Source organism: Spinacia oleracea, chromosome 5 (genome assembly GCF_020520425.1).
Source record: "Spinacia oleracea cultivar Varoflay chromosome 5, BTI_SOV_V1, whole genome shotgun sequence".
NCBI classification, from domain to species: domain Eukaryota; kingdom Viridiplantae; phylum Streptophyta; class Magnoliopsida; order Caryophyllales; family Amaranthaceae; genus Spinacia; species Spinacia oleracea.
Window position 1 is genome coordinate 35024260 of NC_079491.1, and position 19125 is coordinate 35043384.

Genomic DNA, 19125 nt, shown 5'->3' on the forward strand with positions numbered 1-19125 from the left:
TTTTCCAAAAAAGAACGATGTGAGTAGCTTTCCCTTTTTCCAAAATTTAAAAGAATGGTTTTCCGTTTTTTCCAAAAAAGAACGATGTGCTGGATTTTCCTTCGTTTTACGTCCCATAAAAACAAGGGGGTTTTCTCGTTTAGCTAACCCTGAAAATGAGAATCTGTAAAAACATTTCTACCTCGTGATTGGGCTTGGCCAGGCCCAATTACACTTTATAGCTTTGATTTTGAAAACATCTGTAGCTACTCCCAATGACAAAGTGAGGGAGTTTCTACGCACCTTTAGATCCTTCCAATGACAAAGTGAGGAAGTTTCTATACTATCCGTTGACAAATCCCAATGACACGTGAGGGATATGTCGACACTTCAAAGTGATGACCCTTAAGTCAAATGTTATCACTCGGGGGCTCGTGAGACCCTCGCAAAAACAGGTCGCCATGGCTTGTGCGACGCACTCCGTCTAATACTTTGACCATCGTCTTACTCCAAGACTCAGTCAAAGTGGGGGCTAACTGTAGACACCTACTTTTGTCCCCATTCCCGAAAGGGAAGGTTCAATGATGAAAGCATAAATCTCCACTTGACAACGCATCTCCTATAAAATAACGAATCTCGATCACCCCTTTTCATTTCACCCGAAACCTGCTATTTATAGAAACCTGCTATTTATGGAAACCTGCTAAAAATAGTAACTGCCGTAATGGGTAGTTGTTAAAAGTGGCAAGTCATAAAAGATAGAAACCTGTCAGAATTAGGTGTTGCACTCCAACATAAATCCTAAATAAGATAGAGATTACGAGAGAATCCTATTCCTAATATGATTCGAAAATAAGAGTCACGTATTAATTAAAATCCTAACGAGCCTAGAGTTCGTAACGGGCCCAGCCGCATTCCGTCACAAGGTTAATACGCACTAAAAGACTCGATTAAGTCTCAAACACTCTGGATTCTAGGAATCCGAATCTGACTAAGAAAACAGCCCAGATCCTATTTTCAACGCCTGGCTCTGGGCGCCGAAATCTTCGGCGCCCAGGGCTGGGCGCTGAAATTACCTGGGACGTATTCTTTCCTAATTCCTCGTGGATTAGAGCTCTACAATTCTATCTTTCCACGAACTCTTTTCTATAAATATAGCCCAAGTTCGACGTGAAAAAAGGAACACACAATTATTATTCTGAGTATTGACTCTAAACCCCTAAGCCTAAGCCTCACGCTGCAAAACTGACCACGCGTTCTGTCGCAATCGATCCATAAATCGAACAGAACGTATCCTGTCCCATAACTTGAGATTTGTTAAATAAAAGGAGAAATAGCAAAGTCAAAGTGGTTAGTTTTCTGAGAACCGTGACGCACCTCTCAAGGGTGCGTCGTAATGTGTCCCTTTTCCATGGTTTAATTGCTTTCCTCGCCCTTTTATGAACTGTTAAACTAATTAAATCTGATTGTTCTATCACGCCTAATAAAGATAATATGTTGGGAAATTGGATTATCATGCTAGGTCCCTTAATACAATCTAAATCAGATAATCGCGCTCGATCTAGTACTATATGTTGCATAGTGTTAAAATCAACTCAGATTAGTTTAATAGTTAACGCATGTCCCTTCAATTATTTATGCTGAGCTAGTAAGGATATCCTGCCTCTGGAGTTATCGAAGAGCGAGTACTCCTCTCGGTAGTTACAGTCCCCCGAACCCTCAATCTCTACCTTGCGGGTGTATGTTGAGAGATCCCCACACCAGGGATCACAAGGGAACCTACGGCCGTCGTGGTCAAACATAATTGCACTCCCTTTATGTCACGATAACCGGGTTTTGTCAGTTTTTCTCATTGTCGTTAAAAACTGAATGGCGACTCCTATATTACTAGTCAATTGGGTGTAAACTCCCAGGAAATCCAATTACACTTGATTTGACAAAAAGAAACGTCACACCCACGAGGGACAAGGTCACGCATTAGCCTCGTGCTTTTTCGACCCCCTCACACAAGTTCATCAAATTGTTAGCTCTCTCTAAGCAATTTTAAGATTACTTCTTCAACTTACTAGACTTTTGAATTTCAATTTCAAGCTTCATTTGGTATAATTCCTTATTCTATTCTTTAATTTGTTCTTAGATTCTTTAAATGCTTCATAGAATTTGTTTATACTTTGATTTCATTGTTTTTATTTTGGATGAATTTCATAGATTGAATTTTGTTGGATTTTGGAATTGAATTTTCATGTTTGATTTTAGTTAATTGAATTAGTTTGATTTCTTTACTTAGTTTCATGATTAGGTTTGGTGCTAGTTTAATATATCTTAGTTCTAATCATGCTATTTGAATAGTTATAATCTAGAAAATAGGGGTGAAGCTTGGGAATTAATTAGGGATTTTTGAAGGGAACTCATGATGATTTTGTGATTAAACTTTGATTTGATAATTAGGATTTCCATGTCCAGTTAGATTAGTAGTTGCAAATGTTAATTCTAGTTAGTTGATTGGAATGCTTCATGTTAGTTTGTCAAGAAATTGAGAATTAGTATGAGCATATGGATTAACTAGTTTCTAGTTGTTAGTTATCTAGTCTAGGGGTCATGCGAAATCTCTCCCTCGGATTAGGAAACTCAATGCATCCTATCCGAGAGGTGGCGAATGCAACATTTTCCAGTTTTGCCTCTAATTGTCATGTCTTTGCAATATCAAAGTGATTGAACCTTCGTCCTTCCCTAATGAAACCAAGACTATCCCCAATTCCCTAGTTTATTCCATTTACATTTTGATTTGAATAGATTTACACATACATACATACATTTTCGCTTGAGCTAGGTTGTGAATTCAATTAGTTTGAGAGCATGATTCTTGAACTCTTGGTTTGTGTTAAGACGGTGTCGCTCTCTCTAGTGATTTGAAACCGGAGGGGATAGTATTTGCTACCTATGTGTGAGGATTTTGATTTTTCTAGCCTATTTCTCAAACACATTGAATGAGTGGCATGGATCTTTAGCATTGGATTTCTCATATCTAGAATTTGACTATTTCCTTCCAGAGACCGCGATCGAGCTACTTTAGGGGAAGATAAAGGCATTTCTTTCAGTGACTATTTTCTTTTTGTAGTTTAGGACATCATTTTTTTCCTCTTGTATTTTGTTTACATTTACCCCCTTGCTAACATTTGATCCTTGTCCCTTCATTTATTTTTAGCTCCTTGCAAGCCAATAGCCTTTGTTTTGTTTTCACCCTTAGAAGTGATAGTGAAGCTTAGTGTTGTTGTGTTCTATGTTGTGATTGAATATGCATATTTGAGAAGAATGATGGAAAGAGATTTCAGATGGAAAGTATGGGTAAGTTCTTTGTATATGTTGAATAAAAAGCAAAGCAAAAATTAGAGAAAAGGCCAAAAATAGAGAAAAAAAGGCAATTATAAAAGTTTCACTTGAAAAACAAAAATAATGAGAAAAAGAAGATGCAAGAAAAGTTCAAAAAGAAATTTAGTTTGATTTTATTTTTTGAATAAGCTTGGGGGAGCCCCAAATAAGTGGTATAATTTGGTTTTAGTCCCATTTTCTTGTGTCAAGTTCATTTGATGCTTCACTTTAGATTTTAGCTCCAAATCCCAAATTTTCCCACGCCCTTCACCCTAGCCTAACATTACACCCTAAAAGTCCTTTTGACCCTAGAGAGTTGAGTCATTGTCGTTGGAGGGAGGAATAAGTCAAGTTTATGGAGCGAGTTAGTCATGCCAAGATTGTCGAGTAGCGTTCTTTTCTCTCTTGAAATTTCCTGCGCCTTCGCGGTGTCATGAGAAGCTATCTTTGAGTGTGGATTTGATCTAGAGAGATGACGCAGTAAGATTGGTTGAAGGGGAAAGAGGAGTGTAAACTCCCTACTTCTCTACGCTTTTCATGTTAATCTTTCACTCGACCTTTGGACATCTTTTAGCGTGCACTTGTTTATTGATTTAGAAATATTTGCATCCTCTTTTTCTTGTTCCATAATAAATGCCCGGTTCTGGAACTTTTGTAGTTTTGTTTTTCTTTTATTTTCCTTTCTTTTCTTTGTTTGTTTTTATTCTTCTTTTCTTTTTAAGTCTTTCCTTGGTTGTTTTTGGAGAGTTATGGGTCAATCTCTCAAGAAACCCTTGCGAGATCCCACTCTCCCCCATGAGCGATTATGGGGTTCAAAGAGCTTGTTGCATGTGCTTAAATGCAACCGGAATTCCTACGACAATGAGTTAGTGTGAATTCTTATAGTTCTTATTTTCGTGATTTTAGATTTTTAATAATGAGCTGGTTCTCCTTCCCTTTTTTCATGTTTAGTTGACAAGAGACTAGCAAACGCTTAACTTGGGGGAGTTTAATGAGCGGCATTTATGTATCTCTTACCTTCAGAATTCATTATCTTTTTCGTTACTTTTTGCTTGATTTTGCATAGTTTTATATCCATTTATATGCTTCTTACTAACTTTGATCTTTCATAGGTTACATTGGAATAATCGGGGAGTTCAAGGGAAAAATGCAGAAATCAGAGTTTGTGCGGGCACACAAGAGGATTGTGTGCACGCACAAGTCCAAGAAATTGGAAGAAAAGTCCCTGCCAAAACCATGTGGGAGCACAAGGAAGGTTGTGTGCCCGCACGAAGAAGGAAGAAAGGCAATGCAGAATTCAGATTTTGTGCGGGCGCACAAGATTGGTGTGTGCCAGTGTGCCCGCACAAGTTCAAGAGCTTGTTTCCAGAATCTCTTCCAAATCCTTGCTCCCACGCAGAATTATTGTGTGCCCGCACACTTAAGGTGTGCGCTCACACAGAACTACTATGCGTCCGCACATATGTCGTTCAAGACCAAGCCTCAAAATTCAAGGTGTGCGCACACACAATACGTAGCTGTTATTCTTCGCTCTGTGTGGACGCACACAAATTTTGTGCACCCACATGTACCCTATGCGCCCGCACACATGCCAGTTGTGCGCCCACACAGTGACGCGGAGCTGATTTCCTTTTGTAATTTATGTTATTTCCGGGAAGCATATAAATAATAGCTTTTTCTAATTTTTAGGGGAATTCCATTTTTGTAATATTTTCAGAGAATTCTTAGCTTTTAGAGAGAGAAATAGAGTAGAGTAGATTAGAATTAGATTTTAGGATTTAATTCCACAAGATTAAACACTTTAATTTCAGTTCTAGTTCAATTCATCAAATGCGTAGCTCTTTCTATGCAATTTTCAGATTACGTTCTTCAAGTTTTCTACACTTTTGAATTTCAATTCCAAGCTTCATTTGGTATAATTCCTTACTCTATTCTTTAATTTGTTCTTATATTCTTTAAATTCTTCTAGAACTCGTTTATACTTTGATTTCATTGTTTGATTTTGGATTAATTTCATAGATTAAATTTTGTTGGATTTTAGCGTTGGATTTTACCGCACGGCAATTCGACCGGCTCTGTTATACGACACGGAATGCTGGGCAGTAAAACATTGTCACGTCCATAAGATGAATGTGGCAGAGATGCGCATGTTACGTTGGATGTGTGGGCATACAAGAAAGGATCGTTTGAGAAATGAGATTATTAGGAAGAAAGTAGGGGTTGCACCGATTGATTTTAAAATGATGGAAAATCGTTTAATATGGTTTGGACATGTAAGCAGAAGATCAAGTGATGCCCCGGTTAGGAGGATAGAAGGGTGGCAAAGTGATAGAATTGCAAGGTGTAGGGGAAGACCTAAGAAAACTTGGAGGAAGGTGATTGAGCACGATATGAGATTTCTTGGGATTGAGGAAAATATGGCGTTGGATAGGACAGAGTGGAGGGAGAGAATATACATTGATGACTTCATTTGACTTATACTGCTTCCATTTTTATGTTTCTCTCTATTTTTAGTTTTATTTTTATAGTTATTTATGTATTTATTTATTTTTATTTTATTTTTAATTTTTTTTAATGTTGTTTTGAAAATGTATTTATTTTACTTATTCATTTATTTTAAACTTTACTTATTTTTTATTATCTCATACAATATTTTTTCTATAATATACATACCTTGTCCTTATCTTAGTTTCGTTAATTCCGCTTTCTGGTTTGATTGGTAACAATGACGATCTCCTACGACGATTAATGTTAGCCGACCCCAAAATATTTTGGGACTAAGGCTTTGTTGTTGTTGTTGTTTGGCGTTGAATTTTCATGTTTGATTTTAGTTGATTGAATTAGTTTGATTTATTTAATTAGTTTCATGATTAGGTTTTGTGCTAGCTTAATCTTAGTTCTAATCATGCTATTTGAATAGTCATAATCTAGATAATAGGGGTGAAGCTTGGGAATTAATTAGGGATTTTTGAAGGGAACCATGATAATGTTGTGATTAAACTTTGATTTGATAATTAGGATTTCCATGTCTAGTTAGATTAGTAGTTGCAAATGCTAATTCTAGTTAGTTGATTGGAATGCTTCATGTTAGTTTGTCAAGAAATTGAGAATTAGTATGAGCATATGGATGAACTAGTTTTAGTTGTTAGTTATCTAGTCTAGGGGTCATGCGAAAGCTCTTCCTAGGATTAGGCAACTCAATGCATTCTATCCGAGAGGTGTCGAATGTAACATTTTCCGGTTTTTCCCCTAATTGTCATGTCTTTGCAATATCAAAGTGATTGAACCTTCGTCCTTCCCTAATGAAACCAAGACTATTACCAATTACCTAGTTTATTACATTTAAATTTTGATTTGAATAGATTTACACATACATACATACATACATACATACATACATACATACATACATACATACATACATACATACATACATACATACATACATACATACATTTCCGCTTGAGCTATCTTGTGAATTCAATTAGTTTGAGAAATCAAAAGTGTCCATTCTCTTGGGACGATCCCTACGCTTGCCACTATAGTCAATATAGTTGGTTTGTTTAGTTGTTCTATAAATTTTATTTGATTGGATGATTGTTGGTTAACGACACAATAATCGTCTATCAAAATGGCGCTGTTGTCGGGGAATGGTGTTGAATTTTGAGTTTAGCTTATTATTCGAGTCTAGTTTTTTTTTTTTTTTTTTTTTTTTTTTTTTTTTTTTTATAGAGCAAAATTTGGAAAAGCAAAAATGGCAACTACCTTTATTCCTCAAGATGATGAATAGATTACACTTTTTGATCTTCTCTATCTCCATGATACATCCTTAAGATCTTTGAAAGATGAACCTCATACATCATTGTGCGAGAGGCTCCTTTTCATGAAATATCTTAAAATTCAAGAAAAACAAAGAATAGATTCTAGTTTGAAATCAATTGAGGTCTTGTCCCAACGAGTTGTAAAAGGGTTTTTGGGAATATTTAACCCAATGCAAGAGTCTATTAAGGATGTTACACGGAGAAGAGAAGAGTTTGAGGCTATATTGCCACCTATGATGCATGACATTGAGAAATTTAGTATTGGAGAGTTTGTTCCTACTTGTTTCTCTTTGAGTGAATTCCTTAATGATGGTGATGAAAAGCTCTTTGCTCCCATTTGCTTTGAAGTGCTTCGCTCGATTCAAATTAAGGATGAAAGTGAATTTTCCAACCAAAAGCAATTTCTTCAAGGTATTAAGGGAATTGAGGATGTGGAAGTCCCCTCTTTGAATGAAGGATCCTTGGTTGAGAGTTCTTGTACTCTTTGTGGTGTAAGTGAAGTTGTTTGTGAAAATTTTGTTACCATTCCCTTCCCTCATATCCCTTTTCGAATTAAGAAACTCAACATTTATCCTTCATTTCCCATCTATTTTCCCTATTTACCCCAACTCCCACCGCTTGAGGATTCTTTTTCCTCTATTGATCCTATGATTCTGCTTCGCCAAAGGAGCAAGAAGAAGGGAGTATTTCTTTTGTTTTTCCTTTAGTTTATAGTTTTGATTCTTCTTCTTATTTTCTCGTTTTTCCTTTTGATTTTTCTTCTTTTTGGCACCCCACCCCCCATAGGCATAGAGTTGCATTTAACTTTGTGCATGCTTCTCAATTGACTCTTGCCTATTTGATGTTCTTGGATATGTTTGCCAATGCATTTGACAAACTATTGTGATCATTGTCGGGGTATTTACTAAAGGTAAAGGTCGTCAAGCTAATGACGTAAAAGAAGCTCTTCTCGGGAGGCAACTCTTGGTTTTGGCCTTTGGCCTATCTATACTAATTTTGTTTTCTTTTTGAGTTTGTGTATCACGAGCCAATGGTATTATTGCATAATTCAATTAAAGATGGATATAACTTTATATATTTGCAAGGAATTAATGGGGTGAATTGATTCGTGGTAATTAATTGCAAATTCGTAAGATTATTTAATTATATTTTCGTAAAAATTTTGGCAGTTCTGTCAAAAAGTGTCAAAAACTTAACATTTTTATAGTGCATTCTGCATGTAAAAGACATTTTAAAATTTTGACAACAATAATGTTTTTCTCCGATCCCAGAATTCCCAAATTTAGAGTCTAACTATGACTTTACGGAGGTTTATGTTTTCCAGATTCAAATTTGTAATGTTTAATGGTGTTAAATTAATATTTGCGGTTCTTGTTTGTAACTTCTAATTAAATAATTGACTTAATGCATATGTTTAACAATTTTTATGGATCTTAAATTCATTAATTATGCAACCTAATTTGTAATTATAATTTATGTGTTGACTTATCGAATAAATTAAATTTGATTCGATTTTTCATAATTAATTAATTAATTTAATTGAGTTCTATGCTTAAAGACCACATAAAAATGGTTAACCGTTGAAATTTCAATTTTTTTGAACCCTATTTTTTCTCCCAAATTAATTATGTAATCATAAATTAATTTGAATAATACTTCCTCTGATTCTTTTTAGTTGCAACACTTTGATTTTCACGCTTGCCGATGCATATGTTGAACAATTAATATATTTAATTCTCGATAAGTAAAAATATTAAAAAAAATTATTTTCGCAAAATATACATTAAGACGAATCTAACAAGATCCCACATGAATTTGCTTTTCCTAAAGTATAGATCATTAAAAATAAACAAAGTAAGTTATGTGAATAGTACAAAAAACAAAGTGTTGCAACTATTTTGAAGCGGAGGAAGTATATTTTTTGATTTTTGCCCAAAAATTCATGAAATTTATATTTTTATTTATTTTTCATGTATTTTGGAACATTGTGTAATTTTGATTTTATAATCGTTAATTGGTTTCTACTTGCGTGCACGAGCAAGCCCACAAGGGCCGAGTGAGTGCAGCGCCCACAAGGGGTGTTGTTACCTTGGTGCGGCCGTGCAACTATGAGCAAGGGAACTCGTGTTGTGCGTGGCGCAATGTGCAAGGGTGCAGGTGGGCGCGCGGTGTGTGGGCGAAAGCTTGCGCGTTATGCGCGTGCCTGTGCGAGTGATCAAAGGGCGAAGCACGAGCAATCCTTGCGACGACCAACACATGCAGTGATGACGAGCAACAATACTTGTGGCTCGCTTTGTAGGTGTTTGGCGTGGAAAAGGAAGCATGGTTTGGGTAAGCGCGAGGTGCGTTTGAGAAAGGGTGCTCGCGCATGCTTTCGAGCGAGGCCAGGCATGCACCTGTGGTTTTGCGTGCACAAACATGCACGCCTGCCCAGCGCTGACAAAATCCAAGTGTGCGCGCGCGCTGCTGTGCGATGGCAAGGCGTTGTTCCTTGGCCACACATGCACAACGCAACAGTTGCAATGCCAGGTATGGGCGTTGTACCCATGTGCCTACACGTACAGCAGCAAACACATGCTCATGGATTTCGATCCTTTATGCAAGCGTGTGCAGTTTTGATTTTTGTTGTGCAACAAACATAATAGTTCATGCTTATAATTTTTTCTCGGAAATTATATTTTATTAATATAATTATTATAATTAATTTTCTAATGATTATTTAATAAAATTATAATCTTGAATAAATTATAATTAATTCAATTTAATCAAGTTTAAATCAAATTTTGGGATGTAAAATAATTATTATATGAGATTTAAATTTTAATTGAATTTTGTGATTTCCTGTAAGACTTGGAAAGACCAAATTTTATGTTTAAAATTAGTAAAGCATGTTTAATTTATTTTGAGAGGAAGTTTTATGCATGCATGTCTAGATTAAATTTTCAATTTATCATAGATTAGGCCATTTATCTCCTTAAGATTAACAACTTGATTTACACTAATAAGGTCAAATAATTGGTAGATTGATTTGCCTTAGTTAGTTGGAGTATGTGATGCATTTTTCTGCTAACTTGCTAAGTGGGCCATATATATATATATATAAGCCAAGAGGGGAGGGGCAATTTGGTAAGTCCACTTTTCGTGTCCCCTATAGAAAAGACTCAAATACCCTTTGGTGTTCCATATGTAATAGATTAAAAAAACTGATTTTTGTTTATCAAATTGAATTAATTTTGAAAACAAACTATTTAAAGCTGATTACCAATTATAAAAGTCTAAGGCATAAATCAAGCAATTGTGCAATTTAACAGAAAAAAGTCAACAAAAAATTTAATCTAACTTAGCAAGGAGGCATGCAGATGATGAATTCAAAAAGTTAATTAAAAAAATATACTTAATGGTTGCCGCAAATGACGCCTGCAATCCCTCTTATTAGTAACAACCGTATTAGAAAACGTAAAATTTGAACTTTGTAAACACACTTTTGGTATTTTATAAGTTAATTTTACGTATATTAGTACTACTACTAAATTACTAATATAAACAAACAGGCGGTGATATAAACAAACACACCGATAAATTTTGGTGTGTTTGTTTATATTAGTACTACTACTATTACCAGTCAAAGAAGTTGATTGAGGCAAATAGTCGAACAGGTGGTGATAAAAAAAACATGTTCCAAACAACTTTTCAGTCGCTAATTTGGATGTGTCATATGTACTCCCTCCGTCCGTTAATACTCGCACCACTTTTCTTTTCGGGCCATCCCTTAACACTTGCACCACTTCTATAAATGATTTTTTTTACCAACATTATATTATTTCTCACACTTACCTACTAACCCACTCCCTAAAAAAATCATTTAAAAATTCACACCACCACTACCCCCTTACACATTTCCACTAACTATATTAAAAAAATTATCCCACTATCAATTACCACCCATTAAATTATTAAGTCAATTTAAGTGTGTTAAATTCTGCACCGGTCAAACTGGTGCGAATATTAAAGGACGGAAGGAGTATGTTGTTATGGTTCGCTAGAAAAAAAATCAGAATTCAGAATCCCTTGAGTTTGCTCAGGAACATTTTCCAAATATGTTTGATAGTGTGAATGTGAATCTCGAAGAGAAAGATAATAGAGTGATGATGTCTGGGATGCATATTGTGGCTGATATATATATTGAACCAGGTTCTGGTGAGAACCTCCCTTTAATATGAAAATTGAGAACCTTTTCTTATTCGTCGGATTAAAAAAAAAAAGCTGACAAGATCTAGTTTTACAATCCAAACCGCCGGATTCAACGCTCCCATTCTCTCCACCTTTATTTAAAAGTTAGACTTTCTCTCTAGTTCTCAAGCAACAAGAATACTTCCTCCCTACTTGCAACTTAAACTTGCAATTTTGTCTGAATTTTTTGCCAATTCGTCGAATTTGAGCTACAATTTGGCGAATTAACTCCAAAATTTCTCAAAAATATAGGGTAATGGTGCTAATTAAGTTAAATTATATACAGTTGAGGTTACTTGGGTTGTTCGATTATTGGAAGAGTTAGGCATCACCAATCTGAAACCAGTACAACTAAACTGTGATAATCAATCAGCACTACATATTGCTAAAAATCCCATCTTTCATGAAAGGACAAAACACATTGAAGTGGATTGTCATTTCACTAGGGATAAAGTGCTTGAAGGACTTCTCCAACTCAATTATCTTCCCACTCAGCATCAGTTAGCTGACATTTTTACAAAGATTCTTCCTGGATGTCAACACAGGATTCTTTCTTCCAAACTTGGTATGGTTCATACCTTCCCCACACCAAGTTTGAAGGGGGGTGTTGGTGTACAGCATGCTGCACAGAAGCAGAATGATCAAGCTCATCAGCATGCTGACAAAACTCAGCATATTCTAGAAGCAATGATGTCAGCTCTAACTACCTATCCTATATTCTAGGAATTCTGTTAGCAGTCTGTTAGTACATCTCAGTTGTAATAATATTGCACTGATAATTGTAATTGCTGATGTGTAAGTTTGTAGCTCTCTCATTGGTTGGAACACATCACCAATCACATTGTATTTATAGATTACTCAGCTTCTGTAATCAATTCAATTCATTCGTCTGAAATAAATAAAACTCTCTCTAAAGTTCTCTGATTTCTCTTTCTCTCAATGCTTACTGATGATCAGTTTCAAGCAATAAACTCAACCTAAATGGTGAGTTCTAACATGGTATCAGAGTTCGGAATTTTCAATCGCATAATCCGATTTAATTTTACAATTAACAATTCGGAGGTACACTTGATCTATTACAATAACACTAAAAAAACTATAATTGAACTCCACAAGTTTTCATTTTCTTGTATTAGATTCATTTTGAGGTGGTTCAAGTGGTCATTAATTTGGTAAAAAATAAGCAACAAACAAAAATAGTGCAACTATTTGGAATCATACTCTTGACCTTTACTGCAGGATGTTGTCTCAAAACCACCGAGGTACTTGATTTATTTGTGACACATTACAGAGGTTAACTGTATGTAAGGGTTTTTCCTATCCAGTAAGGGTTCAGTTGAACCCACTGAACCCTTACTGGCACCGCCCCTGATTATATATATAGGTTTTCAATTTCTTTAATTTTCATTGCATATTTGATTTGATATTCGCATATTGTAACACCCTGATAATTCCTTTATATTTATAATTTCCTTTTTCCGACTAATATAAAAGAATTACCAAGATACACTAGAGGAAAAAACCTCAAGTGCGGGCTCATTTTAAGGGGTTTAGTGCGGGCTTTTACATGTGCAGCACATGGCCTGCCCGCACTTGATGTTTCTCAAGTGCTGCCAAAATATTGGCAGCACTTGAAACATCAAGTGCTAGCAATTTGGAAAATGAGCCCGCACTTGACATATTTTGTGCTGCCAATTTTAGAATATGAGCCCGCACTTGATATATTTGGTGCTGCGAATTTTGAAAATGAGTCCGCACTTGACATATTTGGGGCTGCCAATATTGAAAATGAGCCCGCACTTGACATATTTGGTGCTGCCAAATTTGAAAATGAGCCCGCACTTGACATAGAAATGGGCAGCACAAGCATAAAAATGAGTCGCACTTGATATATAAATGAGCCGCACTTGGCTTATAAATGAGTCGTACTTGGCCTATAAATGAGCCGCACTTGGCCTATAAATGAGCTGCACTTGATCTAGATTTGTTGTATAACCGATTTCCCTACTACATATTACAATTGGACCACGCCACTGATTAACCTCCATACGTCATATAAAAAGTATCCAATTAAATAGATAATTAAATTAAATAGTATATAATTGTAAATATAAAAGTAGATTACATTACAATCATACGAAAAACTAGCTACCATCCATAATTTAAGATTCAGTACAAGAAAATATCAAAGATAATCACTGGTAATGAAGTTTGCCAACATTTCTCGAACTTCATTTATCTCCTCAAAGGTGAAAGGTCGCTCCCTCGGATTATTGAATACCTTAACAATATCGACCATCAAAAAAATATATATACACTTTAGTTATATTATAAATATTGAATCGTACAATAAATTAAGACTTAATTTGTTCATAACAAAGAAATAATGAACCGTATAATAATAAAATTGGTTAATTTCGGTCCCAACTTTCATCTAATGAACTTAAATAAATATTTTAAAGTCCTTCCATGTTTAATAAACTTAGTTTTATGTTTCAAAGACCCATTCTCACCCATTTTGGTGAAGTTATGCACATTTAAGCCTCATTAGTTCATTATCGGTCACATTTTGACTAAAATGGCTAATTTCGGTCCCAACTTTCATCTAATGAACTTAAATGAGTATTTTAAAGTCTTTCTATGCTTAATACACTTAGTTTTATGTTTCAAAGACTCATTCTCACCCATTTTGGTGAAGTTATGCACATTTAAGCCTCGTTAGTTCATTATTGGTCACATTTTGACTAAAATGGCTAATTTCGGCCCCAACTTTCAACTAATGAACTTAAATGAGTATTTTAAAGTCTTTCCATGTTTAATACACTTATCTTTATGTTTCAAAGACTCATTCTCACCCATTTTGGTGAAGTTATGCACATTTAAGCCTCGTTAGTTAATTATCGGTCACATTTTGACTAAAATGACTAATTTCGGTCCCAACTTTCAACTAAAGAACTTAAATAAGTATTTTAAAGTCTTTACATGTTTGATACACTTAGTTTTATATTTCAAATACTAATTCTCACCTATTTAGTTAAGTTATGCACATTTAAGCCTCGTTAGTTCATTATCGGTCACATTTTGACTAAAATCGCTAATTTTGGCCCCAACTTTCAACTAATGAACTTAAATGAGTATTTTAAAGTCTTTCTATGCTTAATACACTTATCTTTATGTTTCAAAGACTCATTCTCACCCATTTTGGTGAAATTATGCACATTTAAGCCTCATTAGTTCATTATCGATCACATTTTGACTAAAATGGCTAATTTCAGTCCCAACTTTCAACTAATGAACTTAAGTAAGTATTTTAAAGTCTTTAGATGTTTGATACACTTAGTTTTATATTTCAAATACTAATTCTCACCCATTTTGGTGAAGTTATGCATATTTTAAGACTCGTTTGATCATTATCGACCACATTTTAACTAAAATGGCTAATTTCGGTCCCAACTTTCAACTAATGAACTTATATGAGTATTTTAAAGTTTTTCCATGTTTGATACACTTAGTTTTATGTTTCAAAGACTCATTCCCACCCATCTTGGTGAAGTTATGCACATTTAAGCCTCGTTAGTTCATTATCGGTCACATTTTAAACCCCTATATGTTTATTAGACTTAGTGTAATGTTCTAAGACTCATTCTCACGTATTTTGGTCAAGTTATATACATTTAAGGCTCGTTTGATCATAATAGGTTATATTTTGACCAAAAATGCTTATTTCGCTCCCAACTTTTAATAATGAACCTATTCATGTTTAATATTTTTAGTTTTATGATATTAAGACTCAACAATGCGTAAGAAAGTCCTATCTAATAACAAGATAGCTTATTAGTAATCATTGTCACCTATTTTAGAAAACTTTGGCTAGTATGTGCTTGTTTTGACTTTTAAAGTTCTTTTTTGCATTACCAAGGTTGACTTTGGGAAATAAAATGTAAGAAAATCCTATCTAAAAACAAGATAGCTCAACCAATGGTCATATTTGCATCTCTAGGTTCTATCTGAGTTGTTTTAGCAAAGACTCACGAAGATTGTGGAGCAAGACAAACATTCATATCTAAGGTGGTGAATTTGACTGGAGAAAAAAGTAAAACCTACCATCAGTGTCTAAAGAGAAAAAAACCTTACTTTCTTTGACGTGCTTTCTTTCTTCAACAAACAAAGAACATGATCCACTGAAAAAGAAACATGAATAGTATAAGAGGACTTCCAAGAGCCACAACCAGGAAACAAATGAAACACATAAGAGACTAAGATACTTATAAAATCACATAGATATATAAGATCTTTAACAATTCTTTACGTACGGAAAAGATATTATATGTTTTAACTCTCCCGGACACACATGAAATCCAAAAAATGCATACTTGAATAACAAACACCACCATTTTTATTGCTTTATGCACTTAGGTTTTTGAAGTCCTCATTGGATGTGCCAAGACTTATAGATGTTTATTCATGGTAATGAATATTGTGCCTCCTCATGACAAAAAAAGCACAAGGACAGTAATAGGCTACTGCATTTATGCAATATCTCTTCTGCCAGACCTGACTGCATCAATGCAGCAACAAGGTAGGTGCTTACATCAACACAAACAACAACGCAGTATCAATGAATGCAACAACAACTAGTTTTTGCATCAAAAAGAATATTATTTAAGTACGATATACTACTCCCTCTATCAGCAAATATTAGAATCAAAATACATATCAAAGTCTGAAAACTGATCTAATAAATCTATTGACAGATTTGTTAACAAGGAGGCATTTCAGTAATTTTCAGGAAGCATCACCAAGTACATCAGCAATTGAGATTCTAACTAGCTATATAAAATTGAGATTCCAATATTTCAGGAAGCATCACCAAGTACGTTAGCAATACAAATCAGCAGGGAGGCATTTCAGTAGCACTGAACCAAGAAACATCAAGCCAATTTGTTCAAAATGCATAAGGGAGCAGAACAAGAACAATAAGATCGAGAATTCACAGCAAAACCATCTTAGAACAACAACATAGGAGAAGATCAACACCAAGAACATTACATATTAGACAGAACAGACAACAGACTTCAGGGAAAGAAAGTAAAGTAGCTACTTAAAGACATTCAATAACTTTTCTTTTAAAGAAAATCTGCATTATGAGCTAGTTACAAGCCACTTACAGAGGGTGACATATCTTAAATAGTCTTCTCCCCAACATCAAGAATTACAGGGGTGCTCTTCCCCCCAAACAAAGCATCTGAACAACCCTTTGACTCCGGAAACGAATACCATAAGAAATTATGCAATTAATGTATTAATCAGATTTCAAAATAACCTCTCTAAACAAAGGTATATGAATGAAACAAGTAATCAGGCATTAAGCATGCCAATTATACTACTCAATTGCTTGAAAAACCTCTAAAATGTCGAGTTAAATACAGTTCGAATCACCACACCAGAAAATCTTGAACACTTTCTTACATTTGTGAAGTTATGCTTCAGTACTAGGAACTATACACTAACATATAATTATGAAATAAATTATAACTAATGGTGCGTCAACATACCTAGCAACAAGACACTTTGGCATATTTGAATCAGAAATTTTGAATACAATTTAGTCAGGAAAAAGCTGACGTATACCTTGTCAAAGTATGTTTCTGGGGGGGGGGGGGGTTATTACACCTCCTGCTCCTATGACAGGATCAGCAATAAAAGCAGCTATCTGATCGAAATGGAAAAACCATCTTCTTTAACAGTTTATTTCAAGGCTTTCAAAATAAAAGATCAAATCATTTCACAAATTCCTTTTATGTAATTACAAGAAACTAATCATGACACTTCAACACCTTCTCTGGTCCCTCTTTGAGGATAAGATTTTCTAGATTATTTGCCAACTTGGTCACAACTCCTCCTCCGTTTCATCTATTACATGAATTGCATAAGATATTGATATATATATATCAGTTCCAGAAAGAATACATAAAAGCCAAGATTGATCACAAAAAACCAAAAAGCCAATAGCAACCTGGAAGATGATAATGCCAATAATGAGGACAGTCAGTGTGCAAACAAAAGAAGCTGGTAATTAGTCGAATTTTGATACATGGGAGGAAGCATGTTTAGAGCATACGTGAGTTAGTAGCACTGCATTCAAGAACACGATCTTAGGCTTTTAGAATAAAGTTTGTAAAGATTAGTGAACTACAACAAACCTGACATTTACTGTCCAATCTTACTCTAGTTGATACATTTGTTAAGTATTAAGTTCTCTTCTCATGTACTTGATCAATGATTGTGAAAAACAAAGTAGAAAATGGTGACTCTTACATTCCTTTCAATCATAGAATTATACTTGTCTATAAATTCCATCAATGAATTCAACTTACTCACTAGACAAACATTGAAGACCACAAAGAAAAGATTATCTAGTTAAAGAACCATCTTGGGAGCATGAATGTCCTCACTTCTATTAAAACTATACCGTGCATATAGAAAGAATTTTCACGAGAACTAGGTAGTTACCATGGTTCATTTGGTCGTTTCTCACCAGCTTCTACATGACTACACCCTTGATCTTAATGGACTCCCATCACTATTAGAAAGTGGTAACTAAATTTCCAATCAAAAACCACTAAAACCCACAAACAACAATGACATAGAAATGATAGAATCATCTAAAACCAAAGCATCAAAGGGAATCATCCACTCAAGCCCAAGACAGGAAATGTAACTCTTGAACCTTCGGACTTATACATAATAACATTACCAACATACAACCTAGATTGAAGTAAAACAAATACCAATCCATTTGTCAAGGACATTTGTCAACAATGACAGAAAAACAAATCGAAAATCAATTATATTTGACTCCTTCCAAATTCTCAATTGATAAGATTTTGAATTTCTAATACACATAGAAGACTTCTTACATCCATTAAATCACCAAAATTCAACTTAATAAAATTTAATCAAACAAGCTCAATCACTATGTTAAATTTCATAATTCGTAATATTTAAATATGATAAGATAAAGTTAATGTAAAGCTAACAAAATCCAATTCAGATCCAAAACCATCAACAAATTCCAAAATCAAACAATCTGAACCCGACATACATCACCAGTGAACACAATCGCCATTCGAACAATTAAAAAAACTTCAAAATAAATAAAAACAAAACCCTAAAAAATTAAAAGCTAAGAGAAATTAACAATAATTACACAAAACATTAGAATCAAACTTTTTCGATGCACATCAACATATCAGAAACACAAATTGCCCAAAAATTGATTATAAAAAATCGAAGAACAAACCTGAATTAGTTCGATCTGGAAGAAGGTAGAAGCTAAACAAGCACGCAATCGAAAAACCTTGACAAATTAGGCATTCGTCATTACAGTAACAAGCTTATATGAAACAAATAATTAAATTTTATTCACAAATTAACCTATAAGAGATCGAGGAGCGACACCTGTGTGCTGCCACGGCGGCAGGAAGAGGACGAATTCGGCGGTGGGGAAACAACAGCGGCGACGCGGCTAGTCGTGCTGGGTATATTGTGAGTGTTGTGAGTGTTGAATTATCGTGCCCAGAGAACCAGAGAGGGGAAGGGGAAGGAGCAGAGAAACTAGAGAGGGGATGGAGCATAGAAGCGGGAATAAGAAAAAAATTATTTTAGGGAAAAGTAGAGCAAAGGAAAGAGGAGAAGCGGGAAATGAAATGATTTTGGGGGGAAA